Source organism: Ptychodera flava, unplaced genomic scaffold (genome assembly GCF_041260155.1).
Source record: "Ptychodera flava strain L36383 unplaced genomic scaffold, AS_Pfla_20210202 Scaffold_128__1_contigs__length_163778_pilon, whole genome shotgun sequence".
Taxonomy (NCBI): domain Eukaryota; kingdom Metazoa; phylum Hemichordata; class Enteropneusta; family Ptychoderidae; genus Ptychodera; species Ptychodera flava.
This window is the reverse complement of record NW_027248310.1, coordinates 27365-44648: the sequence shown is the minus strand read 5'-3', so window position 1 is coordinate 44648 and position 17284 is coordinate 27365. Positions and strand designations below refer to the sequence as shown.

At 40.3% G+C, this 17284-nt stretch overlaps 1 long non-coding RNA gene across 1 annotated transcript; it reads right to left on the bottom strand.

Annotated features, from left to right (window-relative positions):
• Window positions 1–7775: 7775 nt before the first annotated feature.
• Window positions 7776–9862, bottom strand: LOC139126823 (uncharacterized). Its single transcript, XR_011550812.1, has 3 exons — window positions 9816–9862; window positions 8853–9066; window positions 7776–8708 (listed from the first exon to the last, which is right to left on the bottom strand). It is a non-coding gene; the product is annotated as an uncharacterized lncRNA (long non-coding RNA).
• Between the last annotated feature and the right edge of the window lie 7422 nt (window positions 9863–17284).

Sequence of the window (17284 nt, the reverse complement as noted above, 5' to 3'; positions counted from 1 at the left end):
GAAGACTTGGGTGCCGAAAATGATGTTTCGTCAAAGTTTTGTATTTATCACATGGCAAATCCATATCTATCCGCTTGTTAGCCTGTTTCTATGATGTGCTCCACGTTTCGTCAATAATTGAGAAGCCGTGTCCTTTCGAATACGATGTCAGTATCGGTGAACACTTCATATCCGCTCAAAGTTGTTCGAATTTTGCAAAACGCTGATCGAAAAACGACACTACGCTGAAGAAAAGATATATGTTTGTTTGAAATAAAGAAAAAAATAAAACACAACATTAAAGTCAGAACAGCACCACACTCTGCAAAAAAACGCTGTTCGTTTCATTGTTTGCCCGACGAATTTTACGTGGAGTAAATAACAACATGAACGACACCGTATTTATGAGGCATTTGCTCAGTACACGGATTCTACGGCGACTCAGGCCGGACTAATACAGTAAAATATGACTTGTTGCTAGACGATATTTTATCTTGAATAGTGAGTCGAATGAGTCATAAAATACTCATATTTTTAACGTTCAATATGAGGTTGAAAAAAGTTGGACTTTTTTCCGTTTCTAATTTGTTTCATGCCGTACTCATGGTGACTGTGACTGTACAGTCTCCACTTTCAAGCGTGGCCTCAGCGTCTCGACTCTAAGTTTGGTTCAACAAATTTTACTTCGGTGTTGTTGTATACTATACTGATCACACAAGATAAGTTTTACTGGTCGATTCATATTATTGGTATTAAATGTAATAAAGGGAAAGCTGCTCCACACATCACCTCTCTACTATTTGTGTCATTCTCTGTGTTTATGTTTGTTTTTGTGTGTCTGGCTCTTGATGTAGATGGATTACAGTCAACTCGCACCTTTTCCAACCCGCCCAGAACCAACTCGCCCGATACCAACTCGCCCGTTGTTTGAGATGTATATCTGGTGTTATATATTAAATTCTACGTACCTTGTGTTGACAGGTGATTTTCAAAAATTGGAAGCCTGAAATTTGCTATTGACAAGCGGGACTTTTTTCGCCAATATTCACCACATTTCAGCTAAATAAACTGCTCTTCTTCCACTTGAATGAAGAAAACAATGTTCTACCATGTGAAAATTACAAAATAAGTTCCAATACGTCACAAATTCAACATATTGTACGCAGTTGCGAACGCCGTCCATACGCGGTACCCAGGTATCACCTAAGCAATGACATAGCGTTAGTCACGGTCCTGCGCGTGTTTTGGCCGATTGTTGTTGTCGATTTCAAGTATCTTGCGTCGTGAATCCTTCCTTTTAACTAGCCGGACGTTATTTAAAGTCGATGATTTGTCCGGACGAGGTACTCATGAAAAATTACAAATTGATTTCGGGCGAGTTGGTATCAGGCGAGTTGGTATTGGGCGAGTTGTTATCGGGCGAGTTGGAATCTGGCGAGTTTGTTTTGGGCGAATTGGAAAAGGTGCTAGTCAAGGGTGATCGAGCCACTGAATTTTTTACCAAAAATTTTCGGTTTTTTTCTTTAACAGTAAGACTTAAATGTGAGGATGACATTACGACAAAAAACCAATATGTCACCAGATTTAATTTGGCAGCAAGAAGGATTAGTAGTAAGGAAATATTGTTATTTGTGATAAATTGTTTTATTTAACTACAGGGAATTCCCCCTTACGCGTTTGCCTATTGTGCATGCGTGGAAGAGGTAATTTCCCCACTGAGTCAGATATAGTACAGAAGGGTAATCCCCGAAGGGGTAATCCCCGAAGGGGTAATCCCCTCTTATGCGTTTGCCTATTGTGGGGAATTCCCCCTAATCCTTTTGTATCCGCACTGACATGTCTATAAACACACAACATGTATAGACATGTACGTGAGGGGAATTCCATCAAACTAGTCTATATAAAGGATTAGGGGAACGAGTGTTGTCAATCAGTCGACGTAAGTACACTAACGGAAGCAGAACCGGAGTCCAGCTGATGTAAGTATGTGAAGATATGCGGCATGACTGAGGTATATGTCGAGGGCTTCCCGTTCCGATAGGCTTCGAGTGTTGCTTAGCAGCCTGTGATGTCATGACAGAGGTCTGTCATTCTACACCTATCAGAACGGTTTTCATGAAAATCCCTATCGGTACGGTTCCGATAGGTTTCTACAGAATCCCTTCGGTTCCGGTAGGTTTTTCTGAACTCGAGAGTTCCTATCGATACGAACTTGTTCACCCGATAGATAAAATTTTATTAATTTCCTCCGAACTTAAAATATGACGGAAGACCATTATTTCAAATAAAATGAGACGTTTTAGATAAATGGTACTGATATCTAAAGTGTAATTTGTATTTTTTTTAACAAATGAAATGTTGTTACTTTCTTCCGGAGGACTACTACGAGCAACAATATCTAAATCCTTTCTATCTTTATCAATGGTTATGATAATATTGCAACCCGTTCTTGAATCTGTTTTTATAGCGATATTTTCGACTAAATCGTCAAACTCATCTCCTGAACCTAATTTTATGCATTTGATAAAAACTGTACCATGTTCAATTATTTTCATATTATCAGTCACCTGTTGATTTGCAGTCTGTAAAGTTAATTCAGCTGTCCCCTCCCCCACACTCTTCAGACCCAGTTTCTTTAAAGCTGTGTCCCAAAATAATCTTACTGGAACTCCGCTAGTCATATATGAACAATAATTCTCCCCATTATTTATCCACCTTCGCAGAGTATTATCTGTCTTCATTATTGTATTAAGAGGACTAATTTTAAGGTGAATCGGTATACCGAGTAGTGTAATGTATGGGTTAACAGGCTCAAGCCAACGGCGAAAATCAAGCAACTTGTACTTGTTAACATTGCTATCAAAATAAATCACATTTGGAGTTCCCGGCAGTTCAGCAACCCCACCTGCAATTTCACTATCCAATATATCTAAGATGTTACGCGGTACATTATAAGGCATGAATTTCTGACTATCCCCATCCCATGTCAGAGCAAAAGGAGTAGGATCATTTGAAGCCTTTGTAGCGTCTATTATGGACTCATCAATGTCTTTCAGTTCGGAAAATTCTACAGCATGTTCGTGACTTTGCACCGCGGCAGAGGCTAAAACAAAAAGTTTCTCACGGTCCTTATAACGAAGGACGTAATCCTTATTATGATTACCTGCTATCTTAGTATTATTGTTAACTTTAACATCACTCAGATCTTCGAGCTCGAGATTTTGTGTGTGAATTGTACCTAGACCGAAGTTACTTGGACCTGACATAATTTACTCCGTAGTGTCCTATATACAGTGAAATTAAAATAATACCTTGTAATAACAAGGAAAAACAGGAGTATCAAAATATAAACATTATTACGTACAATATAAATATACGATCATGGCTTCAGCTATAGGAATGACAGTTCTCGGTGCTGTATTAAATGCAACGGCATTCACAGGAGGAAATATTATTGGACAAAAGCTTTCCGGAATGGTGAGGTTCTTATTGAAGAGAAAGTCCGACATGATAAAGCATTAGAAAAATTTGAACATGATCGTGCCGTCTGGTCAGAAAAAAGATTACTCCAGGCTGACTGGGAAAGAGAAAATCAAGCAAAGAACGTGCATGATGCAGTTGAATTAAGAGATACAGATGCAGAAATCCTGAAAGAAGCAGAAGCGGTGGCACAAGACAAATCTACGTCAGGCAAAGCAGCGCAAGCAGTCCAATTCTCAGATTATTATCAGCCCAGTCCTGAGCAAAAGAAATATGAAATGATTTATATTGCTGGAGGATTGGTCGTGGGATGGTTTATGCTGCGTTAGCTACAATAATTCAATACAAAAGCTAGTTGGCCAGTTATTGAAATTGACCATGTTTCCATCCTGATCTGTTATCCAAATACGCATTGAATCTATATAGTCTGAACCCTTTCTCAATGGCATGGAAATTGAGCCGTTTTTAAAATCATAGGTGACCTTTTCACTTATTTCTTTTGTATCCTGGACGGGAAGTATTTGTAAACAGTCCGATACTTTCCCCTGTATGTATTCACCCGAGCTAAATGAAACATAATTTCCAGTAACATCAACGACATCTGAATGAACTATGTATTTAGTGACTGTTAAGAAATCCGCTCGTCTTGGACTCATAGTACTTTTTTTCACAGGGTTGTCATCTCCTCTATCTGAAAAGCCGACAAGGTTAGCGAAGTTACCTGTAGCATTAAAAAATACTTTAAAGGGCCTATGACATGATTTCCAAATTTTTTTATTTTTTCCCTTCAAAAACTCAGCTAGGGGACCTGTCTATGGATTGCATATTGTGTCAGTTCGGAAAGATGTGCGCGAAGGGCGAAATTTGACTCCCTTTTCTTGCTTGGTGATCAAGGGGCCTCTTCGCACCCGAGCCAGGCAGCGGTATTTGCATATTGACAAACAGGTAGAGTTGACGTCATTTGTACAACGCTATTGTCACGAAAGTGTATTTAGCGGTCCTTGTATAAATTAGACCACAAACAAAGTCAGCTATATAAACAGTGCTCACAGACGCCCAGTAAACACTGGCAAGGAAGCCACACCGTGCACCGGCGGTCCAGCTGCAGGGACTTATCAAGTTGCTTCCAGCGAGGACAGTGTTGACCAGAATTCAGAAAGTGATTTCGAGGGGAATTAGCTTAAAGACACATAGGCAACCCAGGCATCCGGGACGAGTCGTTCCAAATCAGAGTCAGATTCTGACTCGGAATGACAAAGGGCCAGTGGACAAAGCAATCGAATGCTCGGGACAGATTTCACAGTACGACGAGCCTACTTTCATTTCTTTGTATGAAATAAGACAGTATCAGTCTTAGTTTGAACTTTTCACGGTTGAATTTATTTTATAAAATGTGGAGCAATCCCGCACCTGAGTATTTTGATTGAATGCATTTCATGTTGTAGCTGCAGTAGGCCTACAGTACACTCAGCATTCAGTTTTCGAACGACCTCGGTTTTGGACATGCAATCACATTCTGTTCGTCGGACTCACTTCGCTCCTTAATGATAGCGTTTTACAAGTTGTGTGACCTCATATTAAGTGAAGTGATACTGCTGTCCCGTTTTTGATAGTTTGCTTAGTAGAAGCTATTTCGGGCTATACAAATTCGGCAATGTTAGCCAGACCATACGATAAAAGGTGCCGAAAGCAACACACAAAGACAGCCCATAGGTAAGCGCCAAACACGTCGAAATATGGTTATGTCGTATATTAAACGTAACTAATTATCACGAAATATTTACATTTAGTTTTTTAAACACATTGAAAATGAAAATTGGGGTTTTGAAGTTTCAAATTACCAACATTTAGCCCCTACTCACTTTCCAAATACGACGTCCGATTATTGCAACAGCAGTCCGATTACTACGCACTCAAACACGGGGTCAAAATTTTGCAACTTGACCCCTATATACCACTTCCGTCGTGTTAACACTTTGACGATAAACACAAAAGGTATGGCACGGTCCCTCCACAAAATGAGGGACCGTGGGTATGGTAATAAGAATTCGTAGTGCTCGTCATTTATGAAACTACTTTGGTTGGGCGCAATTCACTACCCTTTCCGAAAACTCACTCTGAGCTGTTAGGACGTCGACCTTTGACAGAACTATCATTTCCTTGGAGCACGAGACAAATGGTGCAATCGACCCATGTTCCCATGCATTTTCAGAGCAAACGAACCCAGCAAAAAATGATGCGTTAGGCCTATTTTGTACATGTTTTGATGAAGAAAAAACAAGAAAGCTTGTCGCTGCATTGTCGGGTCGCCATTTTGAATCGCCGTCTTCACCGTTCACAATTGTGTAGAGACGGAAGCTTCCTGGCTCGCAAATGTTTCCCAATGAAATTTCCCATATTTGGCACGAAAGCATAGTACACCTAATCAGATACCCTGACAAGTCATTTAATTGCAGTCATTTTAATTTACTCGATCGGCGCGGCGATCGGCCGTACATGACATGTGACTGTTGGTAACTTACAATGTTCTCTCGTGCGTTGCGCATCTGGTGTACGTTCTGAGCAAAGGAAGCCCTTGCCTCACACCCTTACGGACATGAGATTGCAGTCATTTTAATTTACTCGATCGGCGCGGCGATCGGCCGTACACGACATGTGACTGTTGGTAACTTACAATGTTCTCTCGTGCGTTGCGCGCCTGGTGTACGTTCTGAGCAAAGGAAGCCCTTGCCTCACACCCTTACGGACATGAGATTGCGGAGGTGTGAAAGACTGTTTGCCCGTATTAAGATAAGTCGTCGGCTCAACTTCGAAAAGCCGAAAAAAGTCGAACAAGTTGGGTTAGGGGTACACGCCCATCCGTAACTTTTACTTGCGTTTTATCTGGACAAGGGGGGCGATACGCAATGCAAGACAGGGACGTAGGCTAACTTCAAGACCCAAAGAGTGATTTTACGTTTGGTTGTATGGGGCATGTCATAGGCCCTTTAATATCGTTAGCCAAAGTTAGAAGAACGCGGTTTGTCGGCAGATGTTTTTCAAAATTAATTTTCTGTTTCAACCCGATTGCTTTGTTGAGTGTATCGATATTGTAGTTACCTGGACGTATTGATTTAGTCTTCTTCGGTTGGTCGCCTTCTTGATATTTTAATATACTATTCATCCCCGTTATGTTATACCATGAGTTAAAAAGTGAACACTGTAATAGTTTTATTTGAGTAAACTGTGATATGTCAATGCAAGGGTTAAAATTAACAGTAACCGGTTTGCCTGTTTTGCTTTCAATCCAAATGATCATCTCCGCATTGTATATACATTACAAAGTATAAGGTTCTGCAGGAATAATATTTTTCTGTTCAAGGAGATCTTTGGTCGCAACCGCGGCAGCAGTCGCACTGCCTAATTTTACCCACTGAGTCAAATTTGGTCGACTTGGATCGCCCATATCCATTTTCAGAAATTTGCTGGAGATCATTAGATATCCCATCGCAAGTCCAGCTATTACAATACCATCATACATTGTGTTTACAACTGTTTTAGTATCCATGATTGCTGACAAGTATATAAAATAGAAAAATAAAATAATTACGGAATTCCTTACGGAGTTGGAGAACAGCAATGTATATTTTCAGGTTTAACATTAGTCATAATAAATAAAATTATGTATTAGTCCATCTCATACAATGTAGAGGGGCCGGGACTTGGTTTCGTTCCGGAGGGGGAAAACTTACTTTCCGCCACCGTTCCGAAGGTGGACTCCACAGGGGGTTCTGTAAGCGTCGCTTTCTGAAGCGGCTCACCCTTACCAAAATTCACCCTACATTTTGCCTACTTTATGTAGCCCGTGAAGTGTACATATTTCTCAAAACTATGTATTATCTTTGTACAGAATCAGTAAAGAAAAAGATACATGTTTTACACATAGAGTGTACCTATATAGTACACAGAATCCAATGTGATGCTACTTAAAGCTATCCAATATTGGAACGCTTTTGTATACGTAGAGCGTACTTAATCTTAGGGAACCTCCGTGAAAAAAGTATGCATGGAGTGTACTTGTTGTGGAGGGGTAAAAAGTGTACACAGGGCGTACTTGATTTCGTCGAGCATAAACAAGTACACATAATGTATATGCTAGTCATCCATTATCAAATCGACTGCGGGGGTGGGGGGGGTTGGGGGGGGTGTGTGATCGATAGGGTTACTCATTCATGCAGTATTGATAAGTTACCTTAGTCTCTTGATGTTGATTGTCAACAGCAACACTCACCTCATTTTCCTGTCTCTTATTCAAAGCACACACTGAAACAATCATATTGCTTAATTAACAACAGTGATCATACTTTAATAACAGTGTGAAAGATATAAACAACAACAATGCATATTTTGAAAGATGACGTTACCATTACTGTTGTGTGCGTTCAAATATTTGTGTCCAAAATTCTAACTCTTGTATTTTTAGAAAATTTGTGATGAGCAATTTAGGATATTGTAAGTGACAGACTAACTTATAAACCAATACATTTAAATATTTGCCATTAATTTTAGCACTTATCGGCACTTGTGTAATAAAAAACATCTTCAAATAAGCATTAATATTTCAAACAGCAGAGTTAAAATATCATTACAAATGACAATTTCACCAAAAAACTTGAATGTACAAAATGGTGTGAAAAAATCAGTATGACACTGTTGAAGCTGGAGCAGAAATAAAATTCTTGTGTTCAATTCAGCAGTTTGAAACAAAGAGGTAAAATACAGTTTCTCAGAAGTTTGTTTTATCGGCATGAGTACTGTATTTTGACAACATTATCAAAGTACTGTCGAAGTGAAAAGGTTTTACAAAATATCCAAACTTGCATTGTTCAGCATGTTGACAAATAGTAAAATTGCTTAATGTACTGTCCTGAGTGATGTCACACTTCATTATAAGGTAAATGTACATATCTTTTCTGTAAAATAGTGAAATGTGAAAACAGCAGTCCAGTAAAAATGATTGCACAGTTTGAGATGGTTTGTTCGAAGGATTAGGTTTCACTGTACTTGCATTGTGAAAAATGTAATGATGAAATGTTCTCTGAGTATGAAGTCTCTGTTGCGTTGAAACAAGTTTGACAGATTCATGGAATGCTTCACTCACTGTTAGTTATATCAGTCAATATCAGTATCCATTTGTACACCAGAATGCTCAGGAAATGTATTGCCATGGATACTGCCATCTCCATCGTCACTTCTGCTTCCATCAGTATCTGTTGATCAATAGTTAGATAACAATAGTCAGCATGGACTTCATGTGAGCAAAAATACAAAATATGTTAATTTCACATAAAGTTACACTCATTGCACTATGTGAGGTGCTTGTAGGGAAAGAGAAAGGAATATATGAAACTTACCAATAATTGCAGAAACAGTATTAGGATCAATGCTTTCACGACAGTTAGCACCCTTCAAGTTTTTTTCCAACCAGATCCTTTGTTTTGTAGAAGCATTGCAGCAGGAAGAGTGCTGCTTTGGTCCCAGACTCTTTCAGTGTATTCCTTTATTCCTTGCATTGTTCATCTGCTGTTCATAAGTAAATACTCTTGAACCAGGTATAACTGCCAGCATCTTCATTGTAAGAAATATTGAATGCAATAAAATAAAATTAGTATGTAACCTTGTTTATTACAATATTTGTGTAATCAAAGTACTTGACAACTTTCACAAAAATGCAGTTTCTAAAAAATATAAAACATTCACTATGAAGAACTTCATCAGTAAACCTGTACTGCTCAGAATGGCACAGGCAGGTAAAATGTTTGCTACCAAATAGAAAAATAAGTTCTGTCTTTAAAAGCAATTACAGTATTTGCAGTGTACTCTTTCATAAATTTCACATTTATTAATATAAGTTGATTTAACGAAAATATGATGATGGAGCTGCATGGTCCATTGATAACATGTTTTCTGGGTCTGTCATGCTGTGGCCATGCAATCCACCGGAATTGTCACAAATGATTGGTTGAAGATGCACGTGATAATGGGCTAGCTCAGAATTAACGGACAATCACTGATACCGTGGAATTTGAATGGTCTGTTATTACGTAACCCTTCCTTACATTGTGGAGACAATGATATAAATTTTCTAACTTATAATCATGGTTCAGTGCGGATATTATACCTCAATGTCTTTCAAAAATGTATGGGAATTAGGTCTGATCATAGTTAAGATACAACGATTGTCGGGTTTTGGCCGGTTTTGTGTATCCATGAACCAAGGTCAAATGCATATATATGCCTACCAGTGCATACGATGAATAACGATGACTCGAAATATTGCACGACTGAAACCATAAAACTTCATATTGAATACTTACCATGGTCACCAAAGTGAGTAGATAGTTTCTTGCCTCTTGATTTTTCCATTGTTTGACGATTTATAGTTTGCTAGAATGAGTTTTTTGCGGACGATACGGTTACACTTCTCTCAGCTGCTGTTGATTGAAATCCAGTCTCCAAATCTGGTAGTGGCTCCATGTAACTTGTAACAAGATGGCGTATTCATTAATATTAATAAGTAGTATTAATATTTATAAGCTCATTAATATTAATCATCTGTTTATTACTGTTATTATCAGTGATAATATGTATACACCTGTGAATTACTGTTACTCACTGTATTTACTGTTCATAGCTGTTATTATGAGTGATAATACGTATATACCCGTGAATTACTGTTACTCACTGTATCTACTGTTCATAGCTGTTAATACTGTTAATTACTGTTATTATGAGTGAAAATATGTATATACCCGTGAATTACTGTTACTCACTGTATTTACTGTTCATAGCTGTTAACACTGTTAATTACTGTTATTATCAGTGATAATACGTATATACCCGTGAATTACTGTTACCTACTGTATCTACTGTTCATAGCTGTTAATACTTAAGCAATAATGCACCCACTCCCGGCTCATAATGGACGAAAGCAAACTTTGCACGACATAATGTACGAGGCGAAGCCAGTACATTATGGAGTGCAAAGTTTGCTTGAGTCCATTATGGGCCGGGAGGGGGTGCATTATTGCTATTATTTTATAGTTTTGGCAATGCCAGTGAATTTGTAGTTGTAGAAAACGAATAAAAAGGAAATTTAAACTGAGTTCGAAGCCAGTGAGCGTCGTCCGGCATGATCGGCCCTGACTCTGTACATATTACATTATACACTGCAAGATCCGAGGTGCAAACTTTTTATAGACTACCCCTTCGCTACGTATTTAGGTGTTGCGAGTGTAGCGAATGCTAGGAAAACAAGTCTAATTACAGTGAAATATATCAATGCGCAGCCTATTTTAGATGGGACTATTTTCACATAGAGAGTCTGGTATGGAACAGCTCGTCTTGCCATCGATTTACATATCGTGAATAATTATGCCTTTAAGAAGAGAAAGAAAGTTGAGAGTAGTAAAAGAGAGAGGGTCACCTGAACTTCGTTTAAAGGACCAGGGACCCCTACAAATAATTTAAAAACTATACTAGGGTACGTTGGTGATTGATGAAAGCTAAAACATGATAATTTTCAAGATATGTTGAGGTGATGCATGTAGATATTAAGTATGGAATAGAACGGTAAAGTTGTAAAAGAGCAGTCGCGTCGTTACTCGCCAGAGAGACACCCATCTTGTAGCGTAGTTAAGAACGTGTAGCGAGGTGTAACCAAGTGTAGGAGTAAAATTTTTATGAAAATTGGAGAAGGGGGTGTAGCGGACGTAACGAAGTGTAGCGAGGTGTAATAGGCTGTAAGATGGTCACTTTTTACTCGCCAGAGAGACACCCATCTTGTAGCGTAGTTAAGAACGTGTAGCGAGGTGTAACCAAGTGTAGGAGTAAAATTTTTATGAAAATTGGAGAAGGGGTGTGTAGCGGACGTAACGAAGTGTAGCGAGGTGTTAGGGGCTGTAAGATGGTCACTTTTACTCGCCAGAGAGACACCCATCTTGTAGCGTAGTTAAGAACGTGTAGCGAGGTGTAACCAAGTGTAGGAGTAAAATTTTTATGAAAATTGGAGAAGGGGGTGTAGCGGACGTAACGAAGTGTAGCGAGGTGTTAGGGGCTGTAAGATGGTCACTTTTTTACTCGCCAGAGAGACACCCATCTTCTAGCGTACTTAAGAACGTGTAGCGAGGTGTAACCAGGTGTAGGAGTAAAATTTTTATTGAAATTGGAGAAAGGGGTGTAGCGGACGTAACGAAGTGTAGCGAGGTGTAATAGGCTGTAAGATGGTCACTTTTTTACTCGCCAGAGAGACACCCATCTTGTAGCGTAGTTAAGAACGTGTAGCGAGGTGTAACCAAGTGTAGGAGTAAAATTTTTATGAAAATTGGAGAAGGGGGTGTAGCGGACGTAACGAAGTGTAGCGAGGTGTTAGGGCTGTAAGATGGTCACTTTTTTACTCGCCAGAGAGACACCCATCTTGTAGCGTAGTTAAGAACGTGTAGCGAGGTGTAACCAGGTGTAGGAGTAAAATTTTTATGAAAATTGGAGAAGGGGGTGTAGCGGACGTAACGAAGTGTAGCGAGGTGTTAGGGGCTGTAAGATGGTCACTTTTTTACTCGCCAGAGAGACACCCATCTGGTAGCGTACTTAAGAACGTGTAGCGAGGTGTAACCAAGTGAGGAGTAAAATTTTGTGAAAATTGGAGAAGGGGGTGTAGCGGACGTAACGAAGTGTAGCGAGGTGTAATAGGCTGTAAGATGGTCACTTTTTACTCGCCAGAGAGACACCCATCTTGTAGCGTAGTTAAGAACGTGTAGCGAGGTGTAACCAAGTGTAGGAGTAAAATTTTTATGAAAATTGGAGAAGGGGTGTAGCGGACGTAACGAAGTGTAGCGAGGTGTTAGGGGCTGTAAGATGGTCACTTTTTTACTCGCCAGAGAGACACCCATCTTGTAGCGTAGTTAAGAACGTGTAGCGAGGTGTAACCAGATGTAGGAGTAAAATTTTTGTGAAAATTGGAGAAGGGGGTGTAGCGGACGTAACGAAGTGTAGCGAGGTGTAATAGGCTGTAAGATGGTCACTTTTTACTCGCCAGAGAGACACCCATCTTGTAGCGTACTTAAGAACGTGTAGCGAGGTGTAACCAAGTGTAGGAGTAAAATTTTGTGAAAATTGGAGAAGGGGTGTAGCGGACGTAACGAAGTGTAGCGAGGTGTAATAGGCTGTAAGATGGTCACTTTTTACTCGCCAGAGAGACACCCATCCTGTAGCGTAGTTAAGAACGTGTAGCGAGGTGTAACCAAGTGTAGGAGTAAAATTTTGTGAAATTGGAGAAGGGGGTGTAGCGAACGTAACGAAGTGTAGCGAGGTGTTAGGGGCTGTAAGATGGTCACTTTTTACTCGCCAGAGAGACACCCATCTTGTAGCGTAGTTAAGAACGTGTAGCGAGGTGTAACCAAGTGTAGGAGTAAAATTTTGTGAAAATTGGAGAAGGGGGTGTAGCGGACGTAACGAAGTGTAGCGAGGTGTTAGGGGCTGTAAGATGGTCACTTTTTACTCGCCAGAGAGACACCCATCTTGTAGCGTAGTTAAGAACGTGTAGCGAGGTGTAACCAAGTGTAGGAGTAAAATTTTGTGAAAATTGGAGAAGGGGTGTAGCGGACGTAACGAAGTGTAGCGAGGTGTAATAGGCTGTAAGATGGTCACTTTTTACTCGCCAGAGAGACACCCATCTTGTAGCGTAGTTAAGAACGTGTAGCGAGGTGTAACCAAGTGTAGGAGTAAAATTTTTATGAAAATTGGAGAAGGGGGTGTAGCGGACGTAACGAAGTGTAGCGAGGTGTTAGGGGCTGTAAGATGGTCACTTTTTTACTCGCCAGAGAGACACCCATCTTGTAGCGTAGTTAAGAACGTGTAGCGAGGTGTAACCAGGTGTAGGAGTAAAATTTTTGTGAAAATTGGAGAAGGGGGTGTAGCGGACGTAACGAAGTGTAGCGAGGTGTTAGGGGCTGTAAGATGGTCACTTTTTTACTCGCCAGAGAGACACCCATCTTGTAGCGTAGTTAAGAACGTGTAGCGAGGTGTAACCAAGTGTAGGAGAAAATTTTGTGAAAATTGGAGAAGGGGGTGTAGCGGACGTAACGAAGTGTAGCGAGGTGTAATAGGCTGTAAGATGGTCACTTTTTACTCGCCAGAGAGACACCCATCTTGTAGCGTAGTTAAGAACGTGTAGCGAGGTGTAACCAAGTGTAGGAGTAAAATTTTTATGAAAATTGGAGAAGGGGGTGTAGCGGACGTAACGAAGTGTAGCGAGGTGTTAGGGGCTGTAAGATGGTCACTTTTTACTCGCCAGAGAGACACCCATCTTGTAGCGTAGTTAAGAACGTGTAGCGAGGTGTAACCAGATGTAGGAGTAAAATTTTTGTGAAAATTGGAGAAGGGGGTGTAGCGGACGTAACGAAGTGTAGCGAGGTGTAATAGGCTGTAAGATGGTCACTTTTTACTCGCCAGAGAGACACCCATCTTGTAGCGTACTTAAGAACGTGTAGCGAGGTGTAACCAAGTGTAGGAGTAAAATTTTGTGAAAATTGGAGAAGGGGGTGTAGCGGACGTAACGAAGTGTAGCGAGGTGTAATAGGCTGTAAATGGTCACTTTTTACTCGCCAGAGAGACACCCATCCTGTAGCGTAGTTAAGAACGTGTAGCGAGGTGTAACCAAGTGTAGGAGTAAAATTTTGTGAAAATTGGAGAAGGGGGTGTAGCGAACGTAACGAAGTGTAGCGAGGTGTTAGGGCTGTAAGATGGTCACTTTTTACTCGCCAGAGAGACACCCATCTTGTAGCGTAGTTAAGAACGTGTAGCGAGGTGTAACCAAGTGTAGGAGTAAAATTTTGTGAAAATTGGAGAAGGGGGTGTAGCGGACGTAACGAAGTGTAGCGAGGTGTTAGGGGCTGTAAGATGGTCACTTTTTACTCGCCAGAGAGACACCCATCTTGTAGCGTAGTTAAGAACGTGTAGCGAGGTGTAACCAAGTGTAGGAGTAAAATTTTGTGAAAATTGGAGAAGGGGTGTAGCGGACGTAACGAAGTGTAGCGAGGTGTAATAGGCTGTAAGATGGTCACTTTTTACTCGCCAGAGAGACACCCATCTTGTAGCGTAGTTAAGAACGTGTAGCGAGGTGTAACCAAGTGTAGGAGTAAAATTTTGTGAAAATTGGAGAAGGGGGTGTAGCGGACGTAACGAAGTGTAGCGAGGTGTAATAGGCTGTAATATGGTCACTTTTTACTCGCCAGAGAGACAGCTAGAGTGTAGCGTGTTACGACGTGTAACCGAGACTAGAAGTGTTTTTCTTTTTGAAAATTGGAGAAGGGTTAAGTGTTTTGTAACCTATTCTAGAGATTTATTTTTCCGAAAATTGGAGAAGGGGTGAGCGTGTGTGGATGTTTTCTTCATGATAATTCAAGTAACCAAACAAAAGGTTGCAGAGTGTTTTTATAATTCTTAAGAAATTACTAGAGCATTTTCCGCCTGAAATTGTCATAGTCTTTCCAAATTGGCGCAAAGGAATTAATTATTTACCCTCGCGATACGTTATCGTTTTTCGACACGATAAAACCTGCGCACAGCGTAGGAAATTAACGTCAGTCCTGCGGTCCGAGACCGACTGTTTTCCCGTTGGACCGAGAGTTTCGTCACGTAGGTGGTCCTTGGTGACCGACTGAAATATTACACTCTTCATTGGCGGTTACATAAGTTTTGTTGCTTTTATTTCGAAACTTTCTCTGGATAAATGCTTGTACAATTAATTATCTATGGCACGGCACGGCGAAACATTGCACGAAAGTTACCTGATCAGGTCAGGTGGTCGTGAACTGTTAGGATTATAAGACGATAGATTTGTTTTGCATTACAGCGTACCGAATTGGCTAATTTCCGTGGCTATCACAATTTTCCGCCTATGAAATCATTCCATACATCAAACTGTGACGTGTTGCACACACGCTGAAGCACTGGCGGTGATTTTCCGTGTTCAAGATGTTGAGGTTTCTGGAAGGCTGTGAGCCGCCCAAAAAGAAGACAAAACAATCCCCCGAAAAAAAACTTTGCCATCAGAGAGAGTATGACAAAACACGAGGGCGAGATCATTTCAGTCTTCATGGCAGGTGAAATTTCGGGACTGGCTGCTGTACGATAATCACAGATGTACTGCATGACCTGTCGCAAAGCATATGGTGCTCTCTCCGTCAATAAACTGCCAATACCATGTAAGTCGTCGTTCTCGAATAATTCTCAGAACCCGTTTGTTGTGGAAACAAGTAACTTTAGACACTCAACGTTGACTGCCCACGCAAAATCTGAATATCAAAAATTTGCTGTTGAAGATGTTCGAAACCGTGATGCGCCAGCTGGGAAGAGTTAAGCTGAGATGGCATTGCAGAAAATGAGTACTGCAGTTTTCGGTAAACTTAGCCACCTTTTCCGAAATGCACATACCATATGTCTGTCAAACCGTCTCTTCAATGATTTTAACTGGATGTCGTCCCTTGATGAGAGAAAAGGTTTAGATGTTGGACAGACATATCAGAATAGCATTGGCATGCCGCCACTTCATCTCAGCGATCAGTGAGATCAACATAATTTATTTGATTGATCTAGTCCTGAGTCTTCCAGCCAGTAGTGCCAGTAGTGCAGAATGTGAACGGGGATTTTCCATTATGAAATTGACAAAAACTGACTATAGAAACAAACTGTCTTCTCAAAGTATGACAGAGATTATGAGAATTAAATTGCATTCTCCAAAGACAGAGGATTTTGATCCCACACCAGCAATACATATGTGGAATTCAGGTTCAAACAGACAACGTAGACCAAACGTCATGGCTACAAGTTCAGCTTTGTTGACGGATATGCTTGCCAGTGCTGGAGAGCAGTGTTCTTCTTCTACAGATGCTGAACAAAACAAATCTGCTGGAGACAGTGACTGATTCTCTGACAGAATCATACTGAATCATGTGGTTCAGATTTTGAGGACAACCCTGAAAGTGATGAAACTGACCTCTTTGGTTTAGCAGACAGTATTGATTAGTACCCATACCTTATACAATGCAAAGAAACAAGGATGTCTGAGTGTCATCTTTTTGCAGACTTTTAGTGATATTATAATAAAAGTTAACAAACATTAATTTTAGTAACCCATAGCTGTCCATTTTGTTCATAAAATAAAAGACAAACTAATTCTTTAGTATTATCATCAAAACACTGGTTTTGAACTGAGATTTGAACTTGCATAAACTTGTAGACCGACTGAGTGAAGGACCGGCAGTTTTCATGGCGGACCTGGAGTTTTTGAGTACTCTTGGTCCTTCTGACCGGTTGAAATTTCTCCTAAATTTCCAACACTGCCTGCGCAATTCTTCTCGCATTGGAACTTATAATACTGGCGTCACTAAATACCAGCAGTGTTTCGACAACATTGTCTTACTGGTTTACACATTTACAAATTCAGCCGGTAACCTATCTCTCTCGTGTAAGTATTCTGCGTAATATTTTCCGTTGTATTTCAACCACTTCTATGTAATATTCAGCTGTTATTAACATTGTATTGTTATATCAACTTATCGTTATGGTGTTTGTTACCGACATGCCCAAGATACTGTCTAAATGGACATACACACACTATAACCAGGACTGACTCAGGCAAGGGAGACAGGACTCAATCACGCAGCTAGACACTCACAGGCAGACTCATTGACTGGTGTATCAGTAGCTGGGCCGTGAGGCCTAGGAATGGTTCCGTATTCAATAACAAGATCATGGACGTACTACAGACTAAGATCAATAAAAAGTT